General features: G+C 36.9%; 1 long non-coding RNA gene across 1 annotated transcript in view; it reads left to right on the plus strand.

Annotated features, from left to right (window-relative positions):
* The first annotated feature begins 10,872 nt into the window (after positions 1 to 10,872).
* The window catches only part of LOC116420457, a 29,311-nt gene continuing 15,137 nt past the window's right edge, over positions 10,873 to 25,046 (plus strand). Inside the window, exons 1-3 of the long non-coding RNA XR_004230784.1 lie at positions 10,873 to 10,948; positions 11,057 to 11,177; positions 15,112 to 15,251. This is a non-coding gene — a long non-coding RNA (uncharacterized LOC116420457). The remainder of the gene's footprint in view (positions 10,949 to 11,056; positions 11,178 to 15,111; positions 15,252 to 25,046) is intronic.

Genomic DNA, 25,046 nt, shown 5'->3' on the forward strand with positions numbered 1-25,046 from the left:
CCATTGATGCTCACAACTCCTGTGTAGCATCTGTCGCCTGCCTTTATGACCTTGATGTTGGGAGCCTACCCACAAGGCTGGAGGGTGTCACGGAGCCAGTGGTGGAGCATGTGGAGGAACCACCTTGCTCCCTCAATCTCATGAGACAAAGACAAATACAGAATTGCCTTCCAGCCCTCTTCAATTTCTGCTGTGATGGCAGCATCTGCACATAGAGCTTGTTATTTTTCAGTACTTTTCCAATTTTTAATACTTTCATGTGTGTTATCTCTTCAGAACACATCTCCCACTCGCTTAAAATCCTTTATTGTATGCCTTTTCCTGTAGGGTAAAGTCCAAATTTCTCTGCCTGATATACTTTTCCAAGCTTTATCTCCTCCTCCTTCACTGTAAAAGCTTAGTAGTTTACAAGACTCAAAACTTTTTATGTGTATGAGTACTGGTTCTATGTACTTTTTGTATCTCTGTTTCTCCATTCCCTTTTTTAAAAAAATCTGAGGACCTCTAGCAATAACCCCTGATTCATCAATCTAACATTTCTCCATAATTGCCTGAAAGCTGATCCCATTTTACCTCTGAAGAGAGGAGGAAAAGCTTCTTTCCATTTCAGGTTTAGTCAGGTATGGAAGTACAGAAAGTATATTTTAAAGGACTTTATGCTTTTCTAGGCTCTTGCCCCAAGTCTCCTTGAACTTCAGAAATTTTAAAAGATGAAGGTCAAAGCTGATTCCCTTTCTCATATTGACTCAGCCCTTCAGTGCCACCCTGAGACACTATAGCTGTCCTGTGAGTCTGGGCCAATTTGAGAGTAAGGTTTTGGAACATGGAGAATTGCTGTGCTTATTAGTAAAATGGAAGGGTGATTGAATCTGAGGGAAAGGAAACTTGACAAGCAGCTGCATACTCAATGAGGATTGTGGAGACCTCTTTTCCCCCAACACTGGAGATGCTAGAGATGGTGATTAGAATAATTACTATTGTTGCCAAACATCTTTATAGCATTTTGTAATTACTTATTAACTCTAACCCACAACAGCCCTAGATGATAATGCAGTATTGTTATAGACAGATACATTAATTAAGGAACAAGCCTTGATAGCCACCTGACAATACTGCTAAGTGGGCTTAGTAGCAATCTGAGTTTGGGAACTGATTTTGGTGGCTCTCCTAATCACAGTATTATTTTGGAAAATGATTCAATTGCTGGGCCTCTGTAGCCTTATGTTTAAACAGGAAGAATATATTGAACTACGTTAGAGCATTTCTATGAAGAGAGCTAACAAAAAATAATTATTACAGCATATTGCAAAATAAAAAAAGAGCTCTAACTGTCCAGTAACAAAAATAGTTCATTTTAATTCACATACAGCTTATGTGTGAATATTCTGTGCTTTGATGCTACTATTCTAGTGTCTCCTGTTATTATAGCTTGGATGCTTAGAGGCATTAATTTAGAATAGATGATGGATGCAATGATTAGATATGTGGGATCTTATGTTAATTTGTTGTTGTTCAGTGATGACTGATTCTATGTGACAAAAGTCCTTGAGGTTTTCTTGGCAAAGATACTTTTCCAATGTGCCCCCATTTTACAAATAAGAAATTGAGGCAATTTGGGCCATACAACTAGTAAGTGTTTGATTCTGGATTTGAACTCAGATGTTTATTGTCTGGAATTACAGAAAAGATTAGGCTGGGTGAGGGACTTACTGTTCCATCTAATGATTTTTGTATCAAGGATTGAAGAGACCACCAAAAAAAAACATTCCTGTAGATGGATGATTGGGTAGAGGAGGAAAGAAGAATATAGTTGTAAATGAAGGTGATATGAAAACAAACATATCAATAAAAATATACTTTTAAAAAGAGATTCTGCTAGCTGGAATTCTTTAATTAACAAAGTTACTCCTTGAGCAAGTTAGAACTAAGCCCAAAGGGCTATCAAACTGTGCATACTTTTTGATCTAGCAGTGTCACTACTGGGTCTGTATTCCAAAGAGATTATAAAAAGGGGAACAGGACCCATGTGCAAAAATGTTTGTAGCAGCCATTTTTGTGGCGGCAAAGAACTGGAAAGGGAGGAGATGCCCATGAGCTGGAGAATGGTTGAATAAATTATGGTGTATGAATGTTATGGAATATTATTGTTCTGTAAGAAACAATCAGCAGGATGATTTCAGAGAGGCCTGGAGAGACTTACATGAACTAATGCTTAGTGAAGTGAACCAAGAGAACATTGTATGCAGCAACAAGATTATGTGATGATGGATTCATCTGATGGATATGGCTCTTTTCAACAATGAGATGATTCAGGCCATTTCCAATGGTCTTGTGATGGAGAGTGCCATCTGCATCGAGAGAAAGAGCTGTGGGGACTGAGTGTAGATCACAATATAGTATTTTCATTTTTGTAATTGTTGTTGTGTTTGCTTGTTTTTTTTTTTCTTTTTTTGATCTGATTTCTTGTGCAGCATGATAAATGTGGAAATATATTTAGAAGAATTGCACATGTTTAACCTATATTGGATTATTTGTGTCTAGGGGAAGGGGGAGATGAGGAAGGAGGGAAAAATATGGAACACAAGATTTTTCAGGGATGGGTGTTGAAAACTATCTTTGTATATATTTTGAAAAATAAAAAGCTATTATAAAATTTAAAAATTATTTTAAAAAGATAGCTACTTTCATCCTAAATAATTGGCTAACTTTTTTCTGGGCTTGAAGTGGAGATTTTTATGCTTATTAAGAATACATCTTTAGGTCTCATTCTATTATAATTTAGAGTCTTTTCTGGCTTAATTATATAGAGAAATCTATTTTTCCTTAGGAATTTTCAAAACCCTGTTTTAACCCAAGGCAGAGTTCTGGGACTGAATTAGCTGGAGCTGAGCAAAAGAGGTAGAAAGCAGCAGATTTCAGTGATATAAATAGAAAAGAAACAAAAGACTTGGCCAGAACCAGTATTGCACCAATAGCACTCACCCCAAGTGACAAAACTAGGTAAGCACTATGTACCAGTGGTGCTAAGTGCTGTAGATACAAAAAAAGGCAGAAGACCATCCTGGCCCCTCAAGGAACTTACAATCTAATGGGGAAGACAACAGACAAACAAATATGTACAAACTCTATATAGAATAAATAGGAAGCAAATAAGAGGAGAAGCACTAGAATTAAAAGGAATTGGAAAGAGTTTCTTGTAAAAGATGGAATTTCTATTGGGATATGAAGGAAGGAAGGGAAGGTTGTCAGTGGAGAAGAGGGAAAGTGTTCCAAAGATGGAGGACAGCCAGAGAAAATGCTTGGAACCAAGAAATGGAATGACTTGTTTGTGTAATGGCCAGGATACCAATGTCCTGGATCGAAGAGAATTTGGGGGCAGGGCATAGTGTATAAAAAGATTGAAAAGGTAGGGGGGGTAGTTTATGAAGGTATTTGAATTCTTTTTTTATTTTTATTTATTATTATAACTTTTTATTGACAGAACATATGCACAGATAATTTTTTACAACATTATCCCTTGCATTCATTTCTGTTCCAACTTTTCCCTTCCCTCCCTCCCTCCATCCCCTCCCCTAGATGGTAGGCAGTCTTATACGTTAAATATGTTATAATATATCCTAGATACAATATATGTGTGCAGAACTGTACAGTTCTCTTGTTGCATAAGAAGAATTGGATTCAGAAGGTAAAAATAACCTGGGAAGAAAAACAAAAATGCAAACAGTTCACACTCATTTCCCAGTGTTCCTTTTCTGGGTGTAGCTGATTCTGAACATCATTGATCAATTGGAACTGAATTAAATCTTCTCTTTGTCAAAGATATCCACTTCCATCAGAATACATCCTCATATAATATCATTGTTGAAGTGTATAATGATCTCCTGGTTCTCATTACATTGAATTCCCAGTCCCTATATTTATGCACACCTGCATCTTTGATTTCCTTCACAAGCTAATTGTACAATAATTCAGAGTCTGATTCTTTTTGTACAGCAAAATAATGTTTTGGTCATGTATACTTATTGTGTATCTAAGTTATATTTTAATATATTTAACATCTACTGGTCATCCTGCCATTTAGGGAGGGGTGGGGGGTAAGAGGTGAAAATTGGAACAAGAGGTTTGGCAATTGTTAATGCTGTAAAGTTACCCATATATATATCCTGTAAATTAAAGGCTATTAAATAAAAAAAAAAAAAAAAAAAAAAATGATCTCCTGGTTCTATTCATTTCACTAAGCATCAGTTCATGGAAATCTCTCCAGGCCTTTCTGAAATCATCCTGCTGGTCATTTCTTACAGAACAATAATATTCAATAACATTCATATACCACAATTTATTCAGCCATTCTCCAATTGATGGACATCCATTCATTTTCCAGTTTCTAGCCACCACAAAAAGGGCTGCCACAAACATCCTGAGACATACAGGTCCCCTTCCCTTCTTTAGTAAAGGATTTGAATTCTAAACAGGATTTTATATTTGTTACTGGGGGCAATAGGGAGCCATTGGTGTTTATTGAGAAGATGAGTGACATGGTTAGACTGGTGCTTTGGGAAAATCACATTGGTGACTGATTGAGGATGGATTGAAGAGAAAAGAGACTTAAGGCGGGCAGGTGCACCAGCAGACCATTGCAATAATAGAGGTGATGAGAACCTGCGCCATAATAAGAGCAATGTCAGAGGAGAGAAGTGGGAAAGGTGAACTCCATAGCCTTTGGCAACAGATTGATTGCATGGTGTGATTGTGTCAGAGGCTACAGAGAAAGTCACAGAGAATGAAGTTAGAGAAAAGGCTATTGGACTGGCTGATCATTGGTAATTGGAGAGAGAGGTCTCAGCTGAATAATGAGCTCAGAAGTCAGATCCTAAGGAGTTAGGAAGAGAGTAGATCGGTGAGTTAATGAGGGAGGCATGGTAGAATTGCCTGGGAACAGTGAGGGCCCCGTTGAGGTGGTGTAACAATTTTATAGTAAATCTAGTCAGAATAGTTATGTGACTTTGTGTACCATCATTGAACAGCATGAGTATAGGAGCAAAGGTAGCAGATACGGAGTAATCCAAGACTGGGGCTCATCAGGGTGCAATTAGTGAAATGAAAATGGGGCTAGAGACAGGGAAGAGGACAGTGTAGAGGAGAATGGATCACCAGGTTTCAAGATGGAAAATAGGTTTAGATAATGAACTATAGTGGGTCAGAGTCATCAAGATTGTAGGGAGTGGCCAGTTGTGAGGCTGTCATTTGTGAGTGGAAGGCCCTTCTCAAATGAGACTCAAGTGCAGTACACAATGAAAGGCAGAGTCAGGTGGGAAGCTTCTCTTCCCTTCTCTTCTCTCTGAAGGCTGGAGATTAGGTATGAAAGGGTGCAGCAGTCCCACTCCCCAACAATGTTCCTCTTCCTCTTCCCTCAAGGGACATGCTCAGCAGGAGATGGAAGACATGTGTGGCAAGGGGAAGGTCTGGCTCCTTTTTTTTGACCTGAGACTGAAAAGATGGCAGTTATTAAAGCTGTCCTTGGAACTCAAACAGTCTAGGAGACAAAGGTTCCAGCTGTGCATCCCTTGATATTGTTATCCTGGGAGCCTCTGGCTATATTGATGGTCACCTAAGGACATAAGAAGGTCCCCTTTGTAGAATCAGGGTCCTTCACTCTTGGTGGATGTCCCAGACCATCTTAGTCACCATTGTTTTCTCTGCTGAATAGAGGCCTTTCCGTGTGGAGATGGGTAGGGGGGAGTATGTCTTCCAAAGCTGAATGCTAAAATGTTTTTGTTTGGCTACCCCTTCTCTGCACTGGCTAAGTAAACCTCCTTTTTAGTTAATTATTAATGTTAGCATTTAACAAATCACCCATGTCACATTTGAGCCTAACTTGGGTCTATCTCTACTTCTTATCCAATTAAACAAACAGTTCAGATGAGAGAACAGTTCTGAAGCACATGATTAAGGTAAGGGTTGGGGAAAGGATCTGAGTCCAGAGCAAGTAGACAGAGTACTGGGCTAATAATGTCAAATGTGAATAACCAGGAGAAGGGCTAGAGTCTAGGTAGGTGACTTATGTCTGAGGCAGCTAGTAGCTACAATGGGAAGGGCTCTGCCTGACATTCACTGGTTTGTATAAACTTAGGCAAGTTATGTAACCTCTCTGCCTTAGTTTCCTAGTTTGTAAAATGGGGATAATAGTACCTACTTCAGGGGGTGTTATCAGGATCAAATGAGATAACATCTGTATAATGCTTTGCAAACCTTAAAGTGATATATCAATACTAGCTATCATTTATTATGTTATTACAAATTTTTGTTTGTTTTTTATTTATTTTAATCATACCTCATCCAAACCAGTTGAAATCCTGTTAGAAGACAAAAACTCCTCCAAAGGATTACAACTTTAGCTTTCCAGAGCTGCTAGATTAATTTAGTCCACTTACCTGCAACATTGGGGCACGTTATGTAAAGCAAACAAATGAACAGAAAAATGAAGAGCCCTCAGCAATCACCATGGATTAAATTCCTGTCATCTAAGGGATAAGAATCATAAAATGATAGAATTCTAAAACTGAAAAGAACATTCATGATCCAATTCAATACTTTTCTTTTTAACAGATGAAATGGAGAGTTATCTCCTTTCTTTCAGCTTGGGAATGGGGTAGTTAGAACAGCCAATTGGACAGCAGAATAGATTACATGGACCATACAGAACATCATGATCAAGAAAGGATTTTGTAATAGACTTAATTGATGCTGAGTACAAACTTTTAAAAAATCATTATTATTATTCATTCTGATTCCTGAGGACAAAAATGTGTCTAACCAGAAAAAAGCCATAGTTAGTAATTAATTTAAAAAAAGTAGATTTGCTAAATCTGATCCTAATTCACATCACCAGCAGCAATAGGAATTTCCTTTAACTCAGTGGATAACCAAACTATTTAACTGGGCAGAGTATATTTAGTGTCTATGTGTAGTGATTAAAAGTTGGGCCTGAAGTTAGGAAGATCTAAATTCAAATCCAGACTCAAATATTTCCTAGCTGATCTAATCAGCCTTCTTTTAAACCCATTTCATCCTCACTCTCTGCTCCTCTCATTGCAGGGCACAACCATAAACTCCTCCCTTTAAGAGAGGTGACAGGATAGACATCTCCTTTGAAATCTTTTTGCTTTCTGTGTGGCAGCATTGTAGTACCTCTCCCACCCCTTTACAACTTCCTTTTGTGTATTGTTTTCCCCATTAAATCTTACAAGTAAGTAAGCAAGATGTAGGAAGAGAATATATAAAGAGCATTTTGAGAAGTATTAGGTACTATGTAAATCTATACGTATTCATATCATGAAAATTGGAGAGGAAGAACATAGCCAATGTAAAGACAATGAGTCCTGTCATTTACTAGCCAAGGTGAGCTTGGGTAACTCATTTAACCTCCCTAAACCTTAATTTCCTCAGAAGAACAGGAAATTGATAGTAGAAGACTGAATTCTTAGGGAGAAGAGGTGGATGTTATGGTAGATTAGTGAGAAGTTTTCGGGAGGCCCCCAAAACATAGGTTCCTTGCCATCTTATCAGGGCAGTTTCTGAGGGGAAAACAGTTCTCTCATTTTTTCTTCATTCTATCACTCCTTCTTCTACCCTGGTTCCCCACTCACACACAAGCTTTTCTTCCCTCAAGGATATAGGGATGTATGTACACAGACACCGTTTATGTAACCACACTCATAAAAGCAGTACAAAAACGTGTGCAGGCAGAGATAGATACTGCAGAGATAGATGAACCTACTGAGACCCATTAGAAAGACAATGAATAATTTTGTATTTCTAGTTCATGTGGAAATGTTAGTTCCACTTATAAAAGAGAAGTGACAAAATGATTTTCAATATGATTAAGATGCTGTAACTGTAGAAATGTAGGAGTGTGAAATTTGTAACGTTATAGACAGATTTAGTATGAAATGCAAAATATCACAGTAGAGAAGGTTGGGCCTTCAGGCTCAGCTGAGGTCCCCCCCGAAGGGTTTGAAATGACCACCCCAGAATGAGAGAAGAAGTGATCAACTAGCAGAGGCTTTGCAAATAGACGGCAAGTCAAGTCCTTTACCCAGAGCACTGTTAGATGTCCTATTCAAACTGAGACCTATTAAAGACCTGAGCTTAAAAAGGCCAAATCCTCCACTGCCTCCAGAGCCTTCTCCAGTCGTCCTGATGTATATCTGGGGCCTGGACACAGATGGCTCTGGGGAAGAGAGCCCTGTCTCTTTGCACATCCCTCTCTCACTAAAATTCAGTTCGCTTGCATATAAGGGCATTTTCTCCCTGATGTCATGGTCATCTTTAAGAATGGAGGACATTCTTCCACAATAACAAACAACATCAGATGGCCTACGTAACGACACACAAGCAGCTTACTCTAAAGATGTGGCCCTGCCTTTTCAAAACCCTGCACACTATTGTGAATCTGCTGTCATAAAGTTCCTTTCTGTATTTTTGGTATTGTATAGCCCATTCCAAGGGGGTGATTCTGTCCTGCTCATATGAAAGCAAAATGAAATTCTGTATCACTGTGCTTGAGAGTGAGTGACTGATTGGTTTTTTGGGTTTGATACAGGTATATGCTTATGATGACTGACAACTTCAAGAATTTTACCTGTATTAATGGTATGGGATGTGGTAAATGGCAGAATTTAGTTTAGGGATTTAATGCTTCTTTTTAAAAAGTTAATGTGAGCCTTGGACGTATTGCTACAATTTAAATGTGTAAGAGGAGGCAAATAAGAAAAAATACTGAAGTTTAGGAATCCAGGAGATATATAGGTTGTAGTCCTGGTTCTGCCACTAGTTTGCCATGTGGTCTTAGCATTTCTCAGGACTTCGTTTGTTATATGAACCTCGTCTCTATCCTCTAAATGACAGTATTGGACTAGATGACCTCTAAATTCCTCTTTAACTCTAAAATGTCAAAGGTCTATGATTCTTTGTAGTTAACTGATCAACTATTTTAAAATTGATCAGCTCTCAATAGAAAAAATGGGATCTCATGGAAGGTGATAGTCATTTTAAGAAGATATTAAAAATAGATGTCAGCTAGGTGATGCAGTAGATAGTGACAGGTTTGGAGTCAGAGTCATCCTCAAAAGTTCAATTTGCCCTCTGACGTTTAAATAGCCATGTGACTCTAGGCAAGTCTATTTTTTGCCTCAGTTTCCCCACCTGTAAAATAAACTAGAGAGGGAAATAGCCAAACCACTTTAGTATCTCTGCCAAGAAAACTCCAATGGGGCCACAAAGAGTCAGATATAATGCAGATGACTAAGCAACAAAAATTAAAAAATAGAAAGGGATTCATTTAGTACAGTTATTATTGTCCTGCTTTTTCTATCATGATTCCTACACCTTACTACTTTCCTGTAGCTATAGTTTCTGGAATCTTAGCTTTGGATAGAAATGCACTATTTCAATGCAACTTTATTACAGACAAAAAGATTTATGAAGATGTATACCCTATCTGTATCATATACACTGAAATATAAATCTAAAGAACATATGGTGCAATGCAGAGAATATTGATCAAAACAGGATTCTGGTTGCCTACCTACCATCACTAGCTGTGTGATCTTTAATTCTTCAAAACAAAATGATCGATCTAGCTGATCTCAAAGATTCCTTCCAAGACTAGCATACTATGATTCCTCCCCATGGTGGTTCCTTGAGTGTGCTATGGCTGGTTTTGCCTCTCCTTGGGGCAATACAGTTGCCATATTGGTTCTAATACTTTCTCGAGGCAACAACACAGGTTGATTAGAATGGATACCATTTACCCCAAGAAGAAAAAGGGGATTAGGAGGATAATCAGGAAGAGAGAATGGAGGAATCCCTTCAGATCTGAAGACTCAAGATTCAGAGGGAGGTGCTGAACAAGGGGAGTCAGCCTGGCTGGAGCTGGGAAGATCTCCCATAACTCAAATAGATTCAAAAAAGAAAGAGGATGGATAAAAGGAGACTCCTACAGTTTCCTGTGTGGAAAACTGGGATATGGACCCTGTCTGAAAGAAATTTTATGTCTTAAATAATCTAGAGACTTTTTGAGCTTGCTCTAAAGAGGGAGGGGAAAAAACTTGAAGGCAATTTAGTTATTTTATTTTTTAATTTTTATGTATTTATTTTATTATAAATAATACTTTTTAAATTTTAAAATGATTTTATTATAAATAATAATGGAACCATCCTCTCTGCCACCAAACCCCAAATAGCATGTGGTCATGTAGACAAGTTCTAGACAAGTCCCATAGTTTTGGGTCCACTCTGAGTCTTAGAGTCCATTCAATCATAATTTATGGGTCCCCATCCAAGTATTTTTAATAATTAGCCAGAGGACATAATTGGCTAAAATCAAATACATTTAAAGGGGGAAAAAAACCACAGTAAGAATAGTGGCCATAAAAGATTTCCCCCCACTTCCTGCCCAAATCCTTGGGGCACAGTGTTCCATCCTATCAGTCTGCAGAGTAGAAGCATTGTAGAGAACAGTGTGGGGAGGGTATCTGCATGAAGGGACTATTCCTGTCTCTGCTGAAGGCTCCTGCGATCATGTTGCTTCCAATGGGCCTCAAATGCCACTTATCTCTGCCAGGCCCCTCTGCTTGTCAGGGGGCAGCTGTCTCGGGGATTGTTGCTAGCTGCTGGCAGGCTGGCTTTTCATGGCTCCAGTCAGAGAACCAGGTCTTCCTGATGGATAGAACCTGTGTGCTAAGGACTTTGTCAGTGTTGTCTCATGTGATCCTTATAACAGCCCTATTATTATTCTCATTTTACAGCTGAGCAAACTGAGGCAAGCAGAAACCGTGTGTTGCCCAGCCAGGGTCTCACAGCCAGAAAATATCTGAGATTGGATTTACTGCAGGCCCAGTGCTCTGTCCCTTGCAGCACCAAGCTGCCAAAGAGTAGATGGAAAGAGGTGGGCTTTCTTTGTGGGGGTGGGGGGGGGGAGGGAGGAGGGGAAGAATGGATTTTCTTAAGTTCTTTTTTTTGATTTAAACCTGATAGCATTTTCCTTTTGATGCAGCTTTTAGACAGAAGAAGCCCTTAACAGAGCCAATAACTGAACAACAGAAAGTTCATAAATCATGGGTTGAGAGATCGAAGTGACTTTGAGGCCATTGAATCCTGTCCTATTAGTTTTACAGGTGAGGAACAGGCCAAGGGAGGGTCTGTTGAGGGGAAAACCATTCCTGGCTCTTTTCCTCTGAGAAATAATCCTTCTGTTCCTTTTATGGCCCTGGCAAAAGCAAGCCTTTTCATGTCTAGAGGGAGATTCTGTGTTTTAGGTGTCAGGCTCTTTAGAACACAGAACCTAGCAACTCCTAGTTACCTGGGATCTTCAAAATTAGTTCTATTTTTAAAACTGTTTTTCTTGCTCACTAAGGCTTAGGTCTGCACTAGAAATCAAGCTCTATCTTGGGATAGAAATTTCTTGTGCCTCCCTATTTTATCTTCATTTGGGGACCTTTGTCCCCAGATTCCCTTGAGGAATATTTTGCAGCAGAAACCACACCCAGCTTCCTGGGTATGATCCCTCTCTTTAGAGACTCAAATACTTTGCAACTATAATAAAATATTCTAAGGAAACACAAAAACTAAGCCATGTGTATTTGCCACAGCAAGGCCTTTGGGATCATTTTGACATTGAAAATATGACCTAGATCTATCATACCCTGGGAGAAAGAACACAGCCACAGGATCCCTGTGGGATGAAGAGTTACGGCCCTGAGTGGGGTCTGGGATTAGAGTCCACATGTGGAGTCTGTAGGAGGTTAAAGCCCTGAGAAGGGCCAATGTGGCAAGCAGCCATAGCAGGGAAGCCAAACCAAGGAGAGACAGTGACATGATGAAATGTCAGCAGGCGAAATGGCAGTTACAGAGCAACAATGGAGATGCACCTGGGAGCCAACAGGAGGCAGGGGCCAGGAGGTTACAGGAGCTCATGTGGAGGAACTAATCCTGCCTTTACCCCTTGCTAGAACTCTGTCTGGGGTAGGACTGTATAACAGAGCTTCTTAACTATGGGTCTCAAAACTGAATGGGGAGGAGGGGTCGAGAAAAATTGGGCAACAATAAAAGGTTTCTGAACACAATGACCAAAAAATACTTCAAAATCAATTATGCATAATGGATCAGGTGTTTCTGGCAGTGCTTGCCCATGTCGCATTATGTGACTTCACTAGAGTCTTGGTTCTGAACACATGTGTGTACTTTGGACTGTGCATGCACAAATGATCCCAGAAATACCTCGGCTCAGATTCGAGATGGGGTCATGTAAAAATTTCTCAGGAAAAAGGGGTCACTGTGGGAAAAGCTTAACAAATATAAGAGGTACAGAGTAGCTTGATTGTTTAGTAAATTTTGAAATCTTTCCTTCTCCGGGGGAACTTAACCAGAAAAGTGCTAAAATCTATAAGGACGCTATAGATCTATAGGAGAAAATAGAAGTCTATCAAGAAAGGAGAGGGGATATTTATGGGCTTGAGTACAATTTTCTGTAGGTTTTTTTTCTTTTTACTGTAAATAAAATCTATTCCATGTTTAATGTTTGCATACTTGAGTACTAGCATGGGGAGTTGATAACGTGTGTGTGTGTGTGTGTGTGTGTGTGTGTGTACACTCGTGTGTGCCCATGCTTGTGTGTGCCATATAGTGATGTTACAAAAATCTGTATTTATGTGAGAGAAAGTATTAAAGGTGCCTCGGCAAAGATCACTCTATGTATCAAGTTCAGTAAAGGTGTCTCAGTAGGCCATTCTAATGTGTTAATATTCCTCCCTGCTTTATGTAATTCTCAAATTTGCCTAACAAAGAAAGTTAGGCATAAAGACAAGGACAGATTCTTTTTTTTTTTTTTTTTTTTTTAAGGCTTTAGCAATTTATTTTTTAAAAATTTCTTTTTAGTTTCCCTATTTTTAAAATAATAGCTTTTTATTTTCAAAATATATGCAAAAATAATTTTCAAGATTTACCCTTGAAAAACTTTGTGTTCCAATTTTTTCTTCCTTCCTTCCCTTCACCCCCCCTCCCATAAACAAGTAATTTTTGTTAAATATGTGCAATTCTTCTATACATATTTTTACAATTATCATGCTACATAAGAAAAATCAGATCAAAAGAAAAAAAACAAGCAACTAACCACAAAAAGATAAAAATACTATGTTGTGATGCACACAGTCTCCACAGTTCTCTTTCTTGATGCAGATGGCTGTCTCCTATTGGAATTGGTCTGAATTACCTCGAAAAGTCTTGAGAGCCTAAAGTAGAGACTTCCTCTCTTGATGACATTGAATTGTTAATGATCTTTTTTTTTTTTTTTTTTGTTCTGGTTGTTTAACAAATTCCTAGTTTATCTAACTTCTCTATAATCAGAGTTTACATACTTACATATTGACTACAAATTTAGTGTGAGAGTAATTATCAATTACTTTGCTAAAAATTTATACATCTATCTAGATAGCTATACCTTATCTATATTATCTATACAGTATCTATAACATCTTCCTGATCTGCTAAAAAAAGAAACAAAGTTAGTTTGGTCTTATGTAACCTATACATGAAATCATCCATGTATGAGAACATCTAGCAAACTTCACAATCTATAGACAGTCTTCTGTTAGGCAAGATAACTTTCATAGCAGAGGTAAATACCTTCGATAAATAAAAAGTCTTTTCCTTATAGCTTCTTTGGTACTGAAAATCAGAAGATTATAAAGTATTTTTCTGGTTGCATTTATTTTTTTTATTTTTAGGTTGTGTATGTACATTCATTTTTAAAAATATAGTTCCATATGAGCCATATTGGGCTCATATGGAAGGGAGGGAAAAATCAGAACAAAAGGGAAAAACAATGAGAAAAAATACAGAAAAAAAAGATGAAAATAATATGTTTGATCTGCATCAAGTTTCCATAGTTTTCTCTTGGGATGCAGATGGCATTTTCCATCCAAGGTGTATTGGAATTGCCTTGGATAACTGAATTGTGGAGAAAAGCCAAGTATTCATAGATGATCATCACATAGTCTTGCCATGTACAATGTTTTCCCGGTTCTGCTTGTTTCACTCAGCATCAGTTCATGTAAGTCTTTACAAACTTTCTAAAATCAGTCTGTTCATTATTTCTTATACAACAGTAATATTCCTTACTTTCATACTTATTGTAACTTACTCAGTCATTCCCCAGTTGGTGGGCACCCATTCATTTTCCAGTTCCTTACCACCACAAAAAATGCTGCCACAAATAATCCTTATACACTGGGCTCCTTTCCCTCTTCTATGATTTCTTTGGCATGCAGACGTGGTAGTGGCACTGCTGGATCAAAGAGCATTCATAGTATTATAGCCCTTTGGCTGGATCAGTTCACATCTCCACCAACAATGCATCAGTATCCCACTTTTTCCACATCCTCTCCAAAATTTTTCATTATTTTTTCCTGTCGTTTTAGCCAATCTGGTAGGTGTGAGAGGTACCTCAGAGTTGTTTTAATTTGCATTTATCTAATAATAGTGATTTAGAGCATTTTTTCATATGACTATAGATAGCTTTAATTTCTCCATCTGAAAATTGTCTATTCCTTTCCTTTGACCATTTATCAATTGGGGAATGACTTATAATCTTATAAATTTGGCTCAGTTCTCTATAGATATAGAAATGAGGCTTTTATCAGAAACACTGGCTATAAAAATTGTTTCCCAGCTTTCTGCTTTCCTTCTAATCTTGGCTGCACTGGTTTTGTTTGTGTAAAACCTTTTAAATTTAATATAATCAAAATCATTCATTTTGCATTTCATAATGTTCTCTCTTTTCTTATTTGGTCATAAATTCTTCCTTTTTCCAAAGATATGACAAATAAATTATTCCTAGTTCTCCTGATTTGTTTATGGTATCACTCTTTATGCCTAAATTATGTACCCATTTTGACCTTATCTTGATATGGGATGTGAAATGTTGGTCAATGGCTAGTTTCAGACATACTATAACACTGGAATCAGTGTTCCCAAGTTTTTATCAAATAGTGAGTTCTTATCCTGGTATGTAGAATATACTTTCTTCTCTCTTCTACCATTTCTATCTTTTAGAGGCTAATTCCAGTGCTCAAGGAAGAGAGACAGGAAGAAGCAGCATGAGCAGTGCATGTGACCAGATGCGCCAGAACAGCCTGGGCAATGAGAGACAGAAGCCAACACTGCATGGAATCAGCTCAGCACCACCAGCTGCTGTGAGTCCTGGGGCTGGTGAAATTGGGATTATGAAAGCCTTTTCCTTATTCCTCGTTATAAGTCACAGTTGTGCCCGTGTGGGCCAAAGACCTGAGAAGGTAAAAGTGTAGTAAGCAGAGTTTATGTTATCTTTGGCATTTTGATTCCATGTTATTAATCACAATTGTGATTATGATTTTGTGATTATTATTCACAACTGAGTGGCTAAATCTAGGAGATCTGAAGAAAGAAATCTGAGCAAGTAGAAATAGTAGATGTTATATTACAATATTTTTTCAGTATTCCATTTCCTACAGTTAACTGTATATGATGAGATGCCATGTAGAGGAGTGGGGTAAGTCTTCAAGGCCTATTGAGGCTGTCAGCCTTGATTAAAAATAATTAGACAGTGCACATTCACGGAAGATCTAAGGGAAACCTAGTGTATCACCTGAATGCTGCATACCTCAAATACTGCAATTGGAGGTCATTCAGATACCTCAGTTGTACTTTTACTTTTATGACCTCACATTTCAGCCAGTATTAATTACCAAGATAAGTGAACTTAATCACAGCATTCAAAATATTTCCATTTTCTTTAGCTGATGGTTCTACATATGAATGATGGTGCTGGTTGGTAGAGAATCTGTTTGCTTGGTGTTAGTTGTTGGGCCAAAATTAGCCCAAGCTGCATAGAATCGATGAATGTTTTGTTGCACCTCCACCTCAGAGGCTGCAGTGCACAATCATCTGCAAACAAAAAGGCAAGCATCAACTCTTCCTCCTTTGCCCAAAAATGACCAAAAAGTCATGAGCAACTACTGCCTTCCTTGCTTACATTCTCAACTCTACTAAATCTCTATGGAGATGATTTTCTTAATTTTACCCAGTAGAAAACAAGAGTTTTCTTGATGAATATTGATAGGAAATAAACAGCTTTTCTTAGATGATTTTTATATAACAGATCTTTATATCACACAATTGACCAAAATGTATACAGAATAAAAAATTGTGACATATATAGATGTCTCCATGTGATAGATCAATAGATAGATGGCATGCTATTGTGGAGTATGTAATTTTATGAAGTTCTTCCTTGTACTATTGTCATTTGAGCTGCAATTGTTTTTTTGGTGATCTTTTTGCTTATGTTAATTATGAGCACTGAAAAATGAAATGACTGAATGGCCTTTGAAGTTTTATTTGTTTGTTTTATTTGAGCCCATTATGAAACTGATCCATCAAATCCTTTCTTTACTTTTTCAAGAGGAGTCTATGTGCAGTTCTTTTATTTGCTGGAAATTTGCTGATTTCTTTTATTTTCACATATTCACAATGTTTAATATTTATATGGTTTGGCTTCTTCTGTAGTATAGCAACTCACTGGACAAGTATCTCACATTTAGAGTACTGCCAATTACATTAATGTTCATAGACTATTCAAAGCATGGAAAACAGTTTAGACAGCGATGTTTTGGCACTGACTCAGAATGGAAATAATTGTCAGATCCATTAGTGGCGGGATTTCATGGAAGCAACATTGAAAGGATAAAAGAAATGTCTATTCTGTTGGAAGGAGTTAACAAATTCTGTGTACTGATGGAGACCTAATAATTTTGATTGCAGTTTGATTAGTTTCATAGAGAAGCCTTAAAAGTATAGTTTGGCTAGACCTAAAAAAAGAGATGAGGCAACTAATCCTAGAGTTCATATTGAAATGCAGGGTACTCCCATATGGCATCCTCTCTGTGTTGTTGCCCTTTCCCTAGCTGTGAAATTAGGATAATAATTCTTGAGGCTTAGTATGATTGTTGTTGTTTTTTTTTAACCTTTGAATAGAATTGAGAGAAGCCAGGGAGAGCTAGTCTAACCTCCTATCCAAGATCCCTTCTTGGACCCTAAAAGGGATTAGGTTTACGGATTACAGAGAGAAATAAATGCGCAGGAAAGAGGAAAGACTGTTTTAATCAGATGGACAATATGAATAGCAATCTATGTGTTATTTTTTCATGAAATGCATCTCCCCTGGTTTTAGTGAGTAAGTAGTTTAAGAGATAAATTGAACTTGTTATTGTTTTATTCATTTTGAAGATTGGTTTGGAAAATGTTTATTCAAGAAGAATAAAATATCAATAAAGACAACAGGGTACACAAAAGGAAATCCTGGTAAAGTGAAGAGGGAATATAAATGGGATAAAAAGCACAGCAATTATGACAGAATGAAGATCAATAAAACCAAAATGAAAAGACCATAGACCAACAGAGTGGCTCTTCTAATGCAGAAACCCCCATTCCTATTTCTCACAGAAAAATCTACCTTCCAGAATAGAGTGACCAGATAATAAAGACCATAGAAATAAAGGGAGATTCTCAGAAGTCATTTAGTTAGTCAATTTTTGACTGCCAGATAGGAAGCAATGTGACCAATTTATTCCATATGGATAAGAAACTGTCTGGTTTTTGAAAAAAAAAAATTCTTTTCCACTTGTGTGTAAAAACAATGCTTAAAATGTTAAGCATTTTTTTTTAAATTTTGAGTTCTAGATTTTTTTCCCATCCTCTCAACCCTATACCTCACTGAACTATAGATAGCTTTAATTTTTCCATCTGAATTTTATATAGATTATACATGTGTAGTCGTGCAAAACATTTCTATATTAGTCATGTTGTAAAAGAAAGCACATTCCAAAAAAAAAGAAAGAAAAAATTTTAAAGTATGCTTTGATCTGTATTCAGACTCCATCAAGTCCTTAGAAATTTTCTTGAATCACTGTATTTCTGTGAATTCCTAAGTGATCATTGTATATTACTGTTATTACTGTGCACATTTTTCTTGTGGTTCTGCTCTCTTCACTTTGTATCAGTTCATGTAACTTCCCCAGATTATTGTGAAATCAAGCTGCTTATCAATATCACAACCACATACCACAATTTGTTCAGCCATTCCGCCAACTGATAAGACTTCCCCTCAATTTCCAATTCTTTGTCACTATAAAAAGAGTTGCTATATTTGTGTACCTTTAAATCTTTTTCCTTTAAAAAAATCTTTTCTTTTTTTATTTCTGGGTTAAAGGATATACATACTTTTATAGCCCTTTGGGTAAAGTTCCAAATTGTTCTCCAAAATGGTTAGATCAATTCACAGTTATACTAACTGCTCTAGAGTCCCACATTTCCCAAATTTGCCCCAGCATTTGTCATTTTCCTTTTCTGTCATCTTAACCTATCTGATAGATGTGAGGTGTCATCTCACAGTTATTTTAATTTGCAAAAATTTCTCTAATCAGTAGTGATTTAGAGCTGCTTTCCATATAACTATAGATAGCTTTCATTTTTTCATCTGAAAACTTCCTGTTTATATTCTTTGATCATTTGTCAATTGAGGAGTGACTTATAAATTTGACATAATTCTCTATGTACTTGAAAAATGAAGCCTTTATCAGAGAAAATTACTATAAAATTTTTTCATGGCATATTTTTACTGTGTATTTCCCTCCATTCTATTTTCCCCCTGTTTATCTTTCTTTCTTTCTCTCCTTTTTATTCTGTCCTTCCTAAAAAGTGTTTTGCTTTTGACTTCCCCAGACTTCCCCAAATCACACGATCTCTTCTCCTGTCCTCTTCCACTCCTACTTCCTCTTAGGATAAGATAGATTCCTGTACTAAACAAACCCTCACACTGAAGGAAGTGTCTAATTATAGTAATACTTATTGCCTGCATGTCTTAAGATGCTTCCTAAAAGGGCCCATTGGAAAAGATGCATTCAGTGTACATTATGAATCAGGTATGGGACAGAGAATTTATTTCTACCCAGATTGAAAAATACTAAGTTTAAAAGATTCACAATATGCATTAACAGAATAATTAAAACAGAATTCCACAACTAAACACAACTATGTTCAAAATTGACTAGGAGGTTAATATTTTGAGCCTCATCAAAACTAAAACAGTTATATAATACTAATAATTTGATTCTACCTAATCACCTCTTACACTTGTCTGCTAGTAAAATAGACCAAGCTTTGCCCCTGTCCTAATGGTACCTACATTTTCTAAAAATGCCAAAGCTTTCCTCAACGCTAGTCAGGGTAACTCCAGTGCATACCACTGCCACTGTCAATCACTTCTCAAGAGTTACTGATTTTTCAGAATTCACTAGATCACCTCTAATCCTAAACATACCCACCATGGAAACTCATTTACCTAAGACCAGGAAAGAACAAATAAAAAAGACACAGAGGCATCCAGGTGCCCCAGTGAAAACTCAATTAGTTAAGTCCTGATGGAATTAGCAATTAAATGGACAGGATAGTCATTATACTGGGAAAGAGAAGGACCCTGTCCTTCCTACTTTTCACTGGAATTATATCTTGTTATTTGGATAGTCACAGTTAAGCAGTTCCAGCAGGAACTTGTCTCCTCACAGGTCCCCTGACTCATCCTTTTTTTCTGGCTCAGTAGCTAACTAGTCAACTCTTCATCATCCCACAGTGTAAGACCCTGCATATGGGTGGAGGTAACCCACCCAGGCTTTGAAACAATAGACAAGAAACAGATAAAGACTATCTGCCTGCATGCTTTACATAACCCATAAGAAAGAGCAAATCCAAACATATCTCATGACCCTCCATGACATGGTATTTTGTTAAGGCTTTTTTTGGCACCTGTTGAAATAATCATATGATTTTTATTATTTTTGTAGTTTAAATGATTAATTCATGTGAATTTTCCCCAACTTTTGAATCATCCTTGGATCTCTGTGTGAATCTAACTTAGTCATGGAGAATTATTTTCTTGATATATATTGCTGTAGACTAGTGGTACAAAAGAGAACTCCTTCCCAACAGAATTCCATTATTCCGAGGATCCAAGCTAACTATATCATCTTGGGGTAGCTATAGCATTCAGTCACTAAAACTCATCAGCTTGGAGGTATCCAAGCTCCAAGTCATTCATGACATCTTAGGGCAGCCCCAATCGCTGATACTATCAAGAGTATTCTGTCTTATATTTTAAGGTGCTAATGAGCATGTCCACCCCTGCAGGAAAAGAAGTATGGATTATTAAAGGTCCCAAATAAAGGATAAAGTCCTGAAAAGCTAACCAAACTGATTGGGGACTCCCTGGATCATCAGTGAAAATGGGTACATGAATGAAACTGAAATTGAGGACAAAAGTTGTTTCGGATGTGACACCAATGTTCTATTTTTAGTCCTTTTGAAGGAAGGGATTCTGCTACTCACATTGAAAGAAATTCCAGATTTGAGCTAAATATAAACTGGATTTTAGAAATTTACCAAGGGAAGTCCAGGTAGGGGGCATAATGAAGAGAAACTGACTTCTCTGATGGCTTGATCCCACAATCATAACAATGATAATAATAATCTCAATCCAGAATCTTGAGGACACATTAGTTGATGGATAATACATATTATATATCATGTCTTAAACAGGAGCATCTAGAGCAGGACTTCTTAAACCTTTTCCTACCCTTTTTCACCCAAGAAATTTTTACCTTGGGTATATAGGAATATAAAATAGTTATACAAATCAAACTTTTATGATAATAAGTCATAATTTCATAAGCCCCACATTCAGTTACAAGACCCCATATTAGGTCATAGTCAATTTTTTAAAAAGTTTTGATCTAGAGTATCATACAATCCATAGAGATTTTCTTTCAATTGAACTCTATGCCAGATTTTCTTTATGACTTTTAGTACCTTTAATGTATCTTTGTTTTTTGGGGTTTTTTTTTAGGTGCCATTTCTATTCTTCAAGTAGTACTGGTACTATATTGGTAAATGTCCAAATATAGTAATTTCATTCACATTAGTGATGAAAAAAGTTTATTATAAAAAATGCCACAGATTTTCCCCCTTTTGGGATTTATTTCATTGTCCTTCCAGTTTCATCCTTAAATGATATTAGGATAACTTTGCTCATTTGGGGGTCTCAACAAATTTTCTGTAACTTTGTTTTCCCCTTCACTGGTTCCTGATGTCATGTAATGTGATACTGTGTATAATCTTCCAACATAGCTCTCCCTAAAATTTTATAAATGATATTGCATTTGGCTGTCATGTCTTTCTGCTTAGCAAGGAAATCAAGTGTTTGCTAACTAAAGGTTTCTTAGCTCATTTGGTTTCATGGCAACTGATCTATATTGGTTACATTTCTGTGGGAAATTGCTTTAATTTAATCATTGTCCATTCCTCTATTCATCCCTACCACTCCATCCATCCCCCTCTTTTTTGGTATCAGCAATTTGTTTAATAGGTCAGATTATATTTCTTTTAATTTCATGAAAAAATCTTTCTCTGTTTTTGTTTCAGTATGTTTGACTCTGTGATCCCATTTTAAAAAATTATTCTGAACTTAAGAAATAGGACAGGCATTTCCATGGCAAAGTAGAATAAAAAAAAGATTGCACATGAAAAATCTACTATGTGTAACTTGCCTTTCCTTTTAAATATATAATAAAGTTATTGTGTGACTTTCTATCCTTTCTCTGCTCTCCTTTCCCCTACTCCCACCCCACCTCCACCAAGAGGACTATCATTAGACACAAATATGTATGGGGTTTAGTTTTCTTGGCATAGACACTGGAATGTTTTGCCATTTCCTTCTCCAGCTCATTTTATAGCTTGATGAAATAAGGCAAGCAGTGATTTGCCCAGGGTCACAGAGTTAATAAATGTCTGTGTCAGGATTATCACTCTATCCACATTGCCCTTCTGGTGATGAGTGTTCTATCATTCTCTAGGTTGAAATATGGTCTTTTACTAAGATGTATTCAAAGCTTTTTGAGCATGGTAGAAAATCCCAGAGCTTGTGCTGCTCTTGCATAGCATTTAAAAATTCAGGGTCATCCCCATGCTCTAATGAAGTATTAGAGTAGGATTTGTGGAATTATATCATGCTCTTAGCCTTGACTCATGGTTAAATGTTGATTTCCTTTTGAAAAAGAGATTAAAACTTTCTTTCCATGCCAATCGACAGGTTTAGATGCTAAGCAAATAAATACCTTTTTTAAAAGTCTTGGAAAGTATTTTAAGTGTAGGAAGTGCAGCAGTTTGATTACTGACACAGGGAAGGAGTAGGGTAGTTAACTCTATGATGCAGTAGTTTGACTGGGATAGGTTGAAGAAAAGTAGGGCAGAGGGTGAGTTTTCTTACTAATTAGACCAGTTAGACTCAGGGAAATTGCCCTTGCTGATCAAAATCTCAACGGAGGTGCCCGTCATCCCATTCATCCTCTAGCCTACTGGTCATTAGGGATAGTCTGAAAGTGCCCATCTGTTCTTTATTCACAGATCCTTTAATAACTAGCTTCTTAAGTTGCTTTTGCACATATAACATAAAGGCAGAGACGCATTTGGCCAAGACAATTTATATATTCCTAAAACAGCAACCCAATAGAAGATCTCTTTGCCTCTGATACCATTGCTTATTCCCCTACAGAATTGTTGATTATGATACTAGCGCTAGAAGGAACTTCAGAAGACATTTGGTCTGACTCATTCCTTTTACTATACAATGTCATTGTACAGTAAGCTTCCTTCGCTTAGAAACTGGAATCTTCTGCTGTTTTCTGGTCTTTGCCCTGCCATTCTGACAAGTAAAAACCAGCACTTTCCTAGTGAGTTAATATTTTCATTAGCCTTTCCTTATGTTTTCCCAAGTCTTTACAAAGACAATGAAGCTTTCTAGATAAACTAACAATTGTAGATTTATCATGACACCAATGACCTTTTTCTTTTTTTAAAATAATAATAAGCTTTTTATTTTTCAAAACAAATGCAAAGATAGTTTTTAACATTCATCCTTGCAAAACCTCATGTTCCAAATTTTTCTCCCTTTCTCCCCCCTTCCCCTCCCCAGATAGCAAGCAATCCAATATAGTTTAAACGATGATATAGTTCCACATTTGTCATGCTGTGCAAGGAAAAAAAAAAAAAGATCAAAAGAGGAAAAAAACCATGAGAAAGAAAAAAACCCACAAGCAAACAAACAATGACAACAACAAAGGTGAAAATATTATGCTTTTATCCACATTGGCCTTTTCTATAAGCTGTTAAAAGTGGTGGACACTCCCTGAAGATCCTTGAATATGATAGCCTCAACCTGTGCAATCCTGCCTGGCAGATAGATGAAAGCCATTCTCTTCTTGGTTCCTCTGCATGGAGTTGTCAGGATATTCACTGCCCAGGTCCAACACTGACAACCTGACAGATGGGAAAGCTAAGTGGCACAGTAGCTAGCATGCTGTGTTTGGGGTCAGGAAGACTCATCTTCATGAGTTCAAATCTTGCCTGAGCCACTACCTGTAGGACCCTAGAAAAGTCACTTAATTTTGTTTGCTGTGGTTTCCTTATCTGTAAAATGAGCGGAAGAAGGAAATATTAAATCACTTTAGTAACTCTGCCAAAGAAATCCCAAATGGAGTCACAGAGAGTTGGACATGACTGAAAAACTACTGAAAAACCAATCTGACAGACAAATTAGATTATCTTGAACATACTGATTCACCTTAGTTCTTCTCTTGTTCCATCTGATGATGGACACTCATTCAAATAGTCTTAGACTACTTCTTTACCAGAGCTTCTTAAACTTTTTCCACTCGCAACCCCTTTTCACTAACGAAATTTTTACGTGACCCATGTATATAGTATGTATATAGTATGCATATAAAATAGGTATACAAATTAAACATTTACTCATAACAAATCATAAAGAAGTTTATTTTAAATCAATTCTTTAGTATACATATAATTTTACCATTCATTAAAGACAAAATCAAAATTTCATACTAATGAGATAGATATGCTTATTTTTACATAAAGTATTAAATCTTGGCAGAATATTTGATAACTTTTACTACTGCCAAATTTTTTATGACCCCTACATTCAGTTGCACATACTCAGTGAGGTTGCAACCCACAGTTTGAGAAGTTTTGTTCTGTTGTGTCTAAAGGACTATAAAATTGGGTATATCCTTTGATCCAGGAGTGTCACTCCTGGACTTCTATCCCAAAGAGATCACAAAAGAGGGAAAAGGACCCACGTGTGTAAAATTGTTTGTAACAGCCCTTTTTGTAGTGGCAAGGAATGGGAAATTGAGTGGATGCTCATTATTAGGGAATGACTATAAGTTATGGTATATGAATGTAATAGAGTATTATTGTTCTAAAAGAAATGATGAGGAAGACTGATTTCAGAAAAGCCTGAAAAGACTAACATGAACTGAAGCTGAGTGAAGCAAGCAGAACCAGGAGAACATTGTACACAGTAATAGCAAGATTGTATGATGATCAGTTGGGAAGAACTTGGCTCTTTAAAGCAATGTGGTGATTCCAGGAAATTCCAATGAGAATTGGAATGGAAAATGCTATCCACATCTAGAGAGAGAACTATGGAGGACTGAATGTGGATTGCAGGATAGTATTTTCACTTTTGTTTGTTTGCTTTTTTCCTTGTATTTTTTTCCCCTTGGCCTGATTTTTTCTTGCACAACATGACAAATGTGAAAATATGTTTAAAAGGATTGCAGATGTTTAACCTATATCAGATTGATTGTTGTCTTGGAGAGGAGGGGAGAAAAATTTGGAATGTAATAAATGTTGAAAACTATGTGTATTTTGAAAAATTTGGAATATAAATGAATATTGAAAACTATCTTTACATGTATTTTGAAAAATAAAATACTATTGAGAAAAAAAAGCAATGTAAAAAACCCAAAAAATAAACAAAAAAAGAAGCTTTGTTTTATACCACAGCTCCAGAGGGAGCTCATGGATAACAGGAGTCCTTG

Source organism: Sarcophilus harrisii, chromosome 1, assembly GCF_902635505.1.
Source record: "Sarcophilus harrisii chromosome 1, mSarHar1.11, whole genome shotgun sequence".
Classification (NCBI taxonomy): Eukaryota; Metazoa; Chordata; class Mammalia; order Dasyuromorphia; family Dasyuridae; genus Sarcophilus; species Sarcophilus harrisii.